Source organism: Numenius arquata, chromosome 6 (assembly GCF_964106895.1).
Source record: "Numenius arquata chromosome 6, bNumArq3.hap1.1, whole genome shotgun sequence".
Lineage (NCBI taxonomy): Eukaryota > Metazoa > Chordata > Aves > Charadriiformes > Scolopacidae > Numenius > Numenius arquata.
Window position 1 is genome coordinate 10915984 of NC_133581.1, and position 11001 is coordinate 10926984.

At 40.9% G+C, this 11001-nt stretch overlaps 1 non-coding gene across 1 annotated transcript; it reads left to right on the forward strand.

The window, feature by feature from the left end:
• The first annotated feature begins 2535 nt into the window (after positions 1–2535).
• On the forward strand, positions 2536–2808 carry LOC141466271 (small Cajal body-specific RNA 13). Its single transcript, XR_012463306.1, has one exon.
• The last annotated feature ends 8193 nt before the right edge of the window (positions 2809–11001 follow it).

Genomic DNA, 11001 nt, shown 5'->3' on the forward strand with positions numbered 1-11001 from the left:
GCTGCCCCGACTGCCGGGCCCCGCTGCGCTCCGCCGGCCCCGAACTAGCGCCCACCGCCTATTGGCGGAGAGAGGGAAAGGTGGTGGAGGAACTTCTCCTTCACATTGGCGGAATCATCCGCCAATCAGTGCCGACAGCCAGTAGCATGAGGACGCAACGCGCCTTGACCCACCCAGCGACCCTGAGGCTACTTTGCTTTCCTATTTGTGGAGGGAACTGCACTGCTGCAGTTGTATTGGGGGGAGAAACTGCCAATCTAACGTGATTTGGTTAATTCCCGCCCACTCCTCCGATGCGATTGGTCAGCTTGCCCCGGTGAGGTGTTTTGCTCGGGAAGCCCCGGGGGCGCGTGACTTCCGCTTCCGGGTAACAGCCGTGCTTATGGCGGCGTGATCCTGTGCGCCTCAGTCGCCTTCTGTCGGGCCGGCGGCGAGATGGATGTGCTGCTCTTTCCTGCCCCGCCGCGGAGTGTGGAGCCGGCCGGTCCCTGCCCTGCCGTGGGGCGGCTGGGGCACAGGCTGAGCGGTGCGGCGGGGAGGCCGGTCGGGTGGCCGCCGCCGCCTTGAGCCCCCTCCCCTCGGGCCTGGCGTTTAGTGCTGGGAGAGGAGCCAGAGTAGCTGGTATCTCTGCGTGGCCTGGTCTGTCGCTAGAACAGCCGGCGGGGCTGGATGAGGTGGGCGGGGTGTGCCTCAGGGCGAGCTGGGTCGGTGCTGAAAGACGGACGGAACCGGCCGCCATCAGCCAGGGAAGCCCTGGATGTGGAACGCGTCCTGGAAAGGGCTGTGTGTGCAGCCCGTGAGCTCCTGGACAGGCGCTGGGTTCTTTCCGGGACCTTGGAGTGGAGCGTAGAGGTCTCTTGCAGCAGCCAGGCCCATCTTGTGAGTAGAATAAAGTGTTGAATTTTTTTTTTTCCCTCTGTGCTAAACCACAGTCTCTCACAAATCACGAATCAGTGTGTTTCTGAGTTTTAATTTACACTGCAGCTCTGGCATCTGGACTTTTGGTGTATTAATGGCCGTTTGTATTACTTGCATTTGTAAGCAAAAGAATTTTTTTCCACCCAGTTGAGCTTATGTGAGAGCTTTCCAAACAAGACCAGCTTGTCTTCAGCATTCGGATCTAGGATGTTTGTTAGTTCTTGATTTTTGTGGCATGAAGTTGATGCTTGGGTAACAACTCAGGTTTATTTTCTATGAAATGGCTTTCAGCCATTATTTCTGTTGCCTTTTATTTAAATTTAATTACAACACATTCCAAAGGGAATTGTGGTAAACTTGCAGTTTGTCATCCCATGTGAATAGCTTATGAATAAAAAAAGTGTTGCTGTAGTATTTGAAAACATGTATTTATGAAGAAACACTTTCTGTCAAGAATGTAAAGGCAAAGCTCACATTTTGTTGATGAATGTTGTGCATTTTGTGTGTCAGAATGTTTTGTTTCCAACAGAACATCAGAAGCCAGGCACAGTCGTGCTGATTAAGACACAGCAAGGTTATTGCTTTCTGTGGTTTATGTGTTGTGATTAACATGGTGTGAGGTTGTGCAATATTAAAAAAACTGGTGTCTAGTTTATGCTAGATAAAATTTCAGTAAATTCTGCAAAGCAAAAATACATGTTTCTCTTTGATACACAGAGACTACTATAAGTGTAATAGCCCCAGTGCTTTAGTTTGTTGTTTTAATCTAGCAGACTCCTGCCACTTTAAGATCCTGAGGAGTCAGAGGGGTATTAAATGAAAATTGAGTGAAAAGAAAGAGATCTTTCTAGTCTTAAAGGCAACTAAATGTAATACTTGAAAAAAAAAATGTTTGGCTATGAACAGAATTTTGTAATATTTACCTTTCTGAATTTCATTCAAGCTTCTTTCTGCAAGGAGATCATAGAATCATAGAATGGTTAGAGTTGGAAGGGACCTTAAAGATCATCGAGTTCCAACCCCCCTGCCATGGGCAGGGACACCTCCCACTAGACCAGGTTTCTCAAAGCCCCATCCAGCCTGGTCTTGAATGCTTCCAGGGATGGGGCATCCACAACTTCCTTGGGCAACCTGTTCCAATGTCTCACCACCCTCACAGTAAAGAATTTCTTCCTGATATCAAACCTAAATCTCTGCTCTTTCAATTTAAAACCATTACCCCTTGTCCTATCATTACATTCCTTGACAAAGAGTCCCTTCCCATCTCTCCTGTAGGCCCCCTTTAGGTACTGGAAGGCTGCTATAAGGTCTCCCTGGAGCATTCTCTTCTCCAGGCTGAACAATTCCAAATCTCTCAGCCTGTCTTCATAGGAGAGGTGCTCCAGCCCTCTGATTGTTTTCGTGGCCCTCTGCTGGACCCATTCCAACAAGTCCATGTCCGTCCTGTGTTGAGGATTCCAAAGCTGGACACAGTACTTCAGGTGGGGTCTCACGATAGCAGAGTAGGGGGGTTCATTAGAAATCATAAGTGAAATAAGGACATCAAACCTGAAGTGTAGTAAACCCTTGTGAGGCTATGCTCCTTCTGGAATAGTGTAACCACAGTTGTAGTTCAATCCTCTGTAGTCCAAGAGGTGCCCTTGGTTATTGGTACTCTGGGCATACCAGGCTTGCAGAGAGAGCACCTGTGTGAGGAAGCCGAGGCATGCCTGTCAGAGTCACAGCAGCAACATGCGCAATATTCCTCTAACAGTTACAATTCTGTTGCCACGGAGATAATGACTTATCCCATGTCATTATTGATCCATCAACAGAAAGAGCAATTTTGCAGTCTGATATTGTTTAGCGAAGAGAGTAACATCTGCTGAACACTGAAAAACTGCTATAAATGTTAGAAAGGTTCTCTGAAGTCTTTGTACTAGGTTAAATAAAAAAAGAATTTATAGTTGCTTTCTGTAGTTTTTTGAGATTTGCCTGTGAGATAATATTAAGCTTAACAGAATGCTTTTAATAAAATATTTAGTATGGTCAAATGATTTTGGATTATGCAATATGCGGCACTCTATTAGTGGGTAAACACTCTTCCCTAGTGATAAGACAAAATGATTAACCCATGTACACTCTAGAAACAAAGAGATAATTTTTTGTTACCTGGTCCAGTCTTCTATTAGTCTAAGTGAAACTTCTTGTATTTTCCAGGTAATGATTTAAATCATCTGTTCAGAAGAAATATTAATGTGACTCCCATAAGACTCCTGACATTTTGCTGATGTACCTGTTAGAAGACCCATCGCCTCATTTTGAAAACAGTAATAAAAGCACAAGCATTCAAACTGCAGGGATCAAATGCTCACACTTACTCACAAAGTTACTTCCAGGCATTCTGCTGCTGAACACAATTACTAGTTATGAATTGGTGGCTTGAGATTTTTATATGGTGTGCAAGAAGGTAGATGTCTAAGAATGATAACTGTCAGCAGAAAGTTTTTAGTTTGTTTTGCTTTTAAAAAGGGGAGGGCTGAATTCACTGGTGAGAAGGATCAAAAGAAAAGTCTTATTTCAGCTTATCAGAACAGGACACCTCTTTCTGTCCAAGTCTGATATCTTTGTGCCTTTCTAACTTGTGATAGTGCCTCGAAATGAAGTCCCTTATTGTGCCTTAACAATTGAGCTCTACTTAGCCAATTTTATTGTTTCTTGAAGCTTTTTAGTGGGATGGCTTGAGATCTAAGTGTTCTGCATGATAGGTTAATAATTTCAGCATACCATCAAGGCAACATCTGGCAGCACCAACATATCCTCAATTTGAGGGCATTAAGCATGTTTGAAATGAACCTACGCTTCTGGACTGCACAGTTAAAATTTGTGTGGGATGCCTAAATTAAGAATGCTGAAGAAATGGCTGTGAAAAGTTCCTAGTTATTTTGACGATGTACTAGTTTGAAAAAGTCGAAGCCCCATGTTTAACAAATAGAATGGAATATCATGTTCAAGCTTGAATGTGGACCTTTAAACAAGGCACTCTTTATAAAGACTTCAAGCTTGCTGCTTAAGGACACTGATTTCAGTGTATGCCTCTTTGTAGTAATGCTCTGCTTTGTGAATTGTGAAGCTGTCTTGGAGCAAGGACATGTAGTATGACCTTAGTAATAGAAGAGTAGAATTATTTTTCGGGATAAGCAAGCTTCTTGCAACTATTCTGCCTGACCAGAGTTTGTTAGACCCTTGTTCCGTATTTGCAGATGGTAGTGGTTCTTGAGTCTTCCAGTATCACAGAGGAAGCATAATTTTATATACATCTAACTTACATGCAAAGCTGAGAAATGTTACCTCTAATGAGAACACCTCTTGCCTCTTTTCACCCAGGAGTTGTGAATGCCAAAGTCTTTCATGGGCCTGAAAAAAGACTGGGCAAACTCAAGAAAGTAAAATTGACCCGCTAAATACAAAGATGCCATTACCAGATCAAGTCTTGAGCCGTAGAAAGCTAGGGACTGGGATTATAACTAAATGCAAAGAACTGTTCTTTACTACTTCTGCATTCACTTTTGACCAGTCTTGCAGAAACAGGGTCTTGGGCTTGAGTTTCTGATTTAACTTGATATGGTAATTCGTACAAATTGTAATTTACTTAAAATGCTGGAAAAGTCTTCTTGTCTTTCAAAATTGTGGGAAAACCCTAAGGCACTCTTTGCCTGTAAGAAGCATTCTTGTACCCCGGCTAAGTTCTACTGGCATACTCTCTGTATAGCCATGATGACAAGAGTGCTGTTGTTGACATAGCTTGTTTTCTGAACGTGCAGTCGCAGTGAGGCAAGAAAAGCTCAGAGGAGTGTGTGTTTGGTGTCCAGGAGGGGGCTCTGGTGGCTGGTGATCTCAGAAGTACGCACTTCACGAAGGTGGCAGCCTGTAGTGACTGAATGCTTATTGCCTCTGAGAGTGATTACATCTGTTCGTCTTCAGCACTTCTGAATTCCCTTATCTATTCCATATAAAGTTAAACAAAAAAAAATTACAGTAAGGTGTTTTTCTGTCTCATTTTGAGAAATGCATCTCATGTTACAAAAACTTGCCTCAACTTTAATAAACATCACTGGCCATTTGATCTCTTCTGTGGCAGAAGACAGGTGGTACCAAGCATGTATGATCATACCTGAGTTTTGACTGTATGAGATACTTCTCCAAATAAAAATTCAAGAGTTTTGTACATATCACTGTATTTGTAAAGTAGATGGAATTATTATGGAGAATCTTAATTAAAAAGTTCTTTTTAAATCTTAGTATTACTAAACTGAGTACTATAATATTTCAATAAAGATTTTATTTTTTCATCACCTAGCCTTTAGTCTCTTTTTTTTTTTTCTAGGAATGTATGTACACATTTTAAGGAATTTTAAAGTTCTGGTAATGTTCCTTTGAAAAGGAACTATAGTCTAGCCAATGCTGTAACCCTAAATCATGTGAATTGCTGTTGTTTAATTTTTGCTTGACAGATCTGTATTAAAGAAATTCTGAGGAGCCTGGAAACGTTTTTGTTAAAACATTAGTCTTCCATTGCTAGTGTTATCAATGTAATTTTATATTAGATGTAGTATAAATAAGCTTTCATTACTGTAAAAACATTGAGGGTAATTCTCAGCTATATACCACGTTTGTGGAAGTGCAGTAGTGATATTTTAAAAGAGGATGAAGAAAAGTAACTAAACTAAAACTAGTTATTGTAATCAACGATACATGTTCTAAAAAGATGTTCCTAGTCCTGCTATTCTGTAAAGTGGTGTGCAGAATAAAATGACCCTCATCTCACTTGGTTACATCTTTTCATATGGATTGGAGCTTTCAAGTTTTTATGCCAACTGGAATTATTTAGACTAAAATTTCCCACAGGCGTTGGGCAATGGTTTATGCTCTACTAAAGAGAACTTGAATTTGGATGAGGCAGATGTAAAGTGTGATGCTTCTCAGAAGACAACTGTGGTGTGGAATTTGAGGGCTTGAAACTTTACTGAGAACTGATCTTTGACAGGAACGTGCGTGGGAATCTGCCCATGTTTGGCTGTGGTATGAGGTTCAAACTCTTATTTGTATATGTACAAACTAAATTGAGCTAAAAGTATGCTAAGTTTTTTCCTTACTGTATGAGATACTGTCCCTGTATTTCTGATTTTTGGGGGGCTGGGCTAGAGTCTGTTTCCAGTGATGAAAGTAAGGAGAGGGTGAACAGAGGTGTGGGAACCTGGGGCTCGGACAGGCGGAGGGGAGCTGTACTTCTCACCTGATGCAGATAGCTACACAGGTGGCTTCTAGAGATGGATGGGATAGTGTCTTCTATCCAAGCCTATTCCAGTCATTGTCCCTCCCTTTCAGAGGGGGGAGATTCTTAGACCAGATGTGTAACCTAGCAAGAGACACTCGGACAGGGAGTATGGAGAGGGAATCGGATTGACTAGAAACATGGGTAAGGCTGTAGCAAGTAGGTCTGCTCGCACAGACAGCAAACTGTTGGAGCAGTGCTGGATAAAATCTATAAAAGAGGAGTTCTGGGTAAAAAAAATAAAAATTGGGCTCTGCCATGGATAAGATGGAGGGGGATAGGACTGAAAGGGCTAAAGTTGAGTGATGCATGCAAAGTAGGCTTTCTGAAGAGTACAGAAATGAAACCTCAAAGCTTTTAGGTGAGACTCTAGCAGCAGTATGTCTCAGTCTTCTCTGCTGCTGGTCACCTTAGTGACCACCTTACGGTCATGAGTGATCTTTCAGTCACTCTCTGTATAAGTTACCAGAGTCACATTCTGATCCAAGATGGTTTGTGCAAGGATCAATGTGAATTTGCGTTGTGAAAATTTTTGTTGTTTGACTCCTAAAGAAATAAGCATGGATGCATGTTGTTAAAGGAATGCTCTTAAAGTTACACAGTCAGCTGCTCAAGAAATGTTAGATTTAGTCTGAACAGCTTTCAAAAGCATGTGCATGGGAGGTCAAACCAATATTTTCATTATGACGTGAGATCTCTTTCCACAGAAGCCCTGCATATTCAATGCATAGGCATTAGTTTTCTTGGTGTGCCCTGAGGTTCGTAGGAAAGAGGGCTGCTTGCAGGAAGGGAGTATCAAAGCCTTTAATATGCTGTCCTAAGATACACATTATTTCAATCTCTACTATGGAGGGAAACCTGGAAGTTGGCTTAAAGCACAGTCCTCAACAGTGCTCACAGTTGGTGTTTCTCATTGAGCTTTCATGCTGATGTAGTTTGAAGGATGACTTGGAAAAGTTCTCAGCTGTTGCAGTGATAACTAGAATCAATAAAGCAGAGAGTGTGTGAAGTTGGAAAATACAAAGTACTGCAAAAATTATTGTGAAAAATTGGGTGTCTTAAATTGGGTTTCTGAAATAAGTGGGTGCTTTGGACTTGCTGTTTTAATCCCCATCACCTGACCACACATTGATGGTAACCTGTAAATTTTGAGCTCCTGTATGTGAAGCTCTCTGAAAAAGTGTCCATGAGTGAATGTGGTAGGAATATTTTGGATAACTTGGTTTTCAGAGGAGTTTTTCTCTAGTGTGAAGAAAAGTAGACCCAAAAGACTAACAAAAACTTCAAATGGGAGAGGAGGATTGTGTGCTGGCATACTTGCATTTGTAATATATGGACTGAAAGCTCAAGAACAGACTCAAAAGTATCTCTTCTGGGAGGTAAACATACAGATTGAAGAGGCCAGAAAATTGAGGTTTTAGATCTGATCTCTACAGTTTGCTTATTTAACAAAGCAAACAAACAAAAAAAAAAAAAACAAAACAAAACAAAAAAATCTACTTGTAAACCCAGAAATGTCAATATAAAGATGAGGGAAGTTTGTGTGTGTGTGTGTATATTCTGAAGTGGTTTTTCTCTCCTTTTGTAAAATATGAAAACCTGTATCTCTTGAAAATCTGACTGTTCTAAGAACAGAACTACTTGAGAGAGCACTGCTAAATGCCCCATATAAATATTGTGATTGTCTTGATTCTGACTGTTGACATGCAGTGTTTTTAATGCTCATACCACATGACACAAACATCCAGGTTGGTTTGGTGGTGGTTGCTAACCATGCACTTCTAGAGGGCAAGCAGTTCTTTCACAGAATAAATAGCTTCTCTACAAATAAAAATGTATGCACCTTTCCTAAATTTGCATTAAAATAATTGCATGGAAGATCTCTCTAATTTTAATGCTTACTTTTAAGTTAATTTCTTGCAATTCAGGGATTGAAGTTTCAGTGCTGCAGTGCTGTTAGCTCTTCCTCTGAAGTTTGTAGTAGTCTTCATCCCTTGCTGATGTCCTTGGCAGCTGAGATTGCTCAGTACTGTACTGTACTTGTACTCTAAAGTTGCGTGCCATTTAATTGTAGCGCTTATTGGGCTCGTACAAAGGCCTGTTTTATAATCAGCTTGATTCCATTTAAAAAAAAAAAAAAAGAAAGAAGAAAAAAAAAAGGCTCATTTGCACCCTGTGAACAAAGGCCTGGGAAAAAGCTCTGAGTTTTAGAACAATCACTTTTCTTGTGACAGTGGGGTGCAGATAACTCTGAATCATCCTTGGATTCCCTTCCCTATCAGTAGCCCTGTTGCTCTTTGTCCAGAGATTTGTTTGGATACTAGTTTTCAATTGCTGCTGGTCCTGGGACGCATGAGGTGACCAAGGTACATCCTAACAGCTGCTTTCTGTCACTGTACTTCAGTTTGAGACCTCGATTGGAGGAAGCTGATCTGCACTCTTTTGTAGTTTCATGCTGGACTACTGTGGTGAATAATTTAAGGTCCACATGCCATGGAAGTAAAGCTAAGTAAGACGAAAGTAAAACTAAAGACTACTCCTAGAACTATAGTCTTTTAAACACTGGCATACAAGAGTTGTTTTGGGTAGCGTGTGTTTCCCATCCCTTAAAAGATTAGATGCAAACAAATAAATTGTTTCAAAAAGCTGGCATATGTAGAAACAGGGAGACTAATACAGATGAAAGTGGAGGTCCAGACTAATGAGTCTCAAGGAAATCAGAATAGCAAAACTGTATTTGTGGTGTGAACGGGAGCAAGGAGAGCCATGTATAGTCACGTGTGATTAATTTTCACAGTAGAAAGTTTATGGAATGTTATATTTCAACAGTTATCTTTGTTGTTTATCCAGAGGATTCCAGAGAATATTTTTTTAAACCACTTTCTGGCATGTCCTTCTGTAACTTAAAAAAAGAAAAAAAGTATGTGGAGAGGAATGAGGAAGAAAACCCAATCCACTGGAGCTGGAGAAGATTTGGCTTCAAATTCTGATTTTTCAATGGGCCTTGGCTTCCCCTGGCTTGTCTCTTGCTGTAAGATACGAAGTTTAGCGCTGCATACTCCTAAACATACAGCCTTGCATTTTTTGCTGCTTCCTTCACACTTTCAAAGCAGAAGTCAACATAACCCTTCTGTCATCTGCTTTCTGGTGTGGCTGGATTGTTGCTGCTCCAAAACATCTAGTCTCTTTCTCTAGGCATGTTCAGATTCTGTGGCAAACTGTGCATCTGCCTGCAGTTGGAGATCTCTGGGTGCTACCACAATACAGTCAGTACACCTTTGTTAGTCTGCAGAGCATTCACAACATAAATCAATAGTTGCGTAAAGTCTGAGTCTTTGTCAGCTGCTGTCTTAAGAAATATTAAAAATGCTGCTTATATGTAGGATTATTATAAGCCTAATTAATTTTCATACTATATTTTTTTAAAAAAGTGGATGAGTATTGCTTCTTTTTTTCCTGTTTAAATACAGTATAAAACATGCAAAACAGATAATATCTTTCATTTCAAAATGTAGGGAGACATTTGGACTCATCTTTATTCCTATATCAGTTTACCATGGATGTCAAGTCTATGTTCTTTTAATTCACTTTATTATAAATTAGAAAATTTTTGTAGATGAATAACATGAAGATTTACATCTAAGAAATTGTTTCTATAATATACCTATAGTTAATGGGATTTTTAGACTATCTTTCTCGGCATTTGTAGGCTCGCATGGGATTCACAATGTGTGCTCTTTAAGTGCAGTGCTCCAAACCACACAAGCTTCAGCAATCCCACTGTCTTATCTCATCTGGAGGGAGACATGTTGTATGAGCAGGCTTCTCTATTTGTCTTTACAAGTGGAGAAAGTTTTATATGTTTTTTTCCCTTTATTCTCAAAGATACTTTTACACTCTACTCCAGTTTCCAGCCTCCTCCTATTTCCATGTTAGCTTCCCTTCCTAACTTAAATAGGCCATAGAGGACTGTAAAGACACACAGGGGAAAAGAGAGCTATGCAGAATAGTGCATTTTAAAATATATTTGAGGAAGGTAGCTGAAACCAGGGGAGATTTCTCAAAGAAACAAAGTAAATTCAATCTTTTGTTCTAGTTGCAAAATGTAGACAAGTTATAAACTAGATTTCATTCACAGCTGATGCCTAAATGTTTGTCCTGGGTTGAGCAACACAGGACTAACTTCTCTCCTAATGCTTGGGAAGACTGCACTTTTAGAAGACTCCAGTGTCCGAATTCTTGAAAATACTTACTTTATAGCCAGCCAGGCTCTGTGGGATTCAAGGTCTCAGTGTTTTTGAGCCTTGTCAGGTGCAGGGACGAGGAGGAGCGAGGCCTGGGCACTTGACCCAGGCTGGCCAACAGGATTATTTCATACCATGAATGTCACATTCAATATAAATTAGAAACTTTGCTGCGTAGTCTCTCTATCCCTTGGTGGCTGTGATCCTAAGAACTTCTTGCCCCGGTGCTGGACCCCTGAGCCCTTCCCTTCCTCCTGAAGCCACAGCGCTCCCAGTGTCCAAAGTTTGCTCCCAGTGTCCAACGTTTGCTGTCCCCTGCTGGGAGTGCACAGCTTCCTGACGATAGAATGGGCTAAGTATAATTCTTGTATATCCTATATTAGTATCGGGATTAATACTGGTTCTTTAGTATTATTGTTAATTATTTAGTCTTATCCTATTAAATCTATTTATATTTCAACCCTTGGGTTTCCTTGTTTTCTCTGATTCCCCTTCCAGGGTGGGGAGGGCTCATCAGGTGATAGA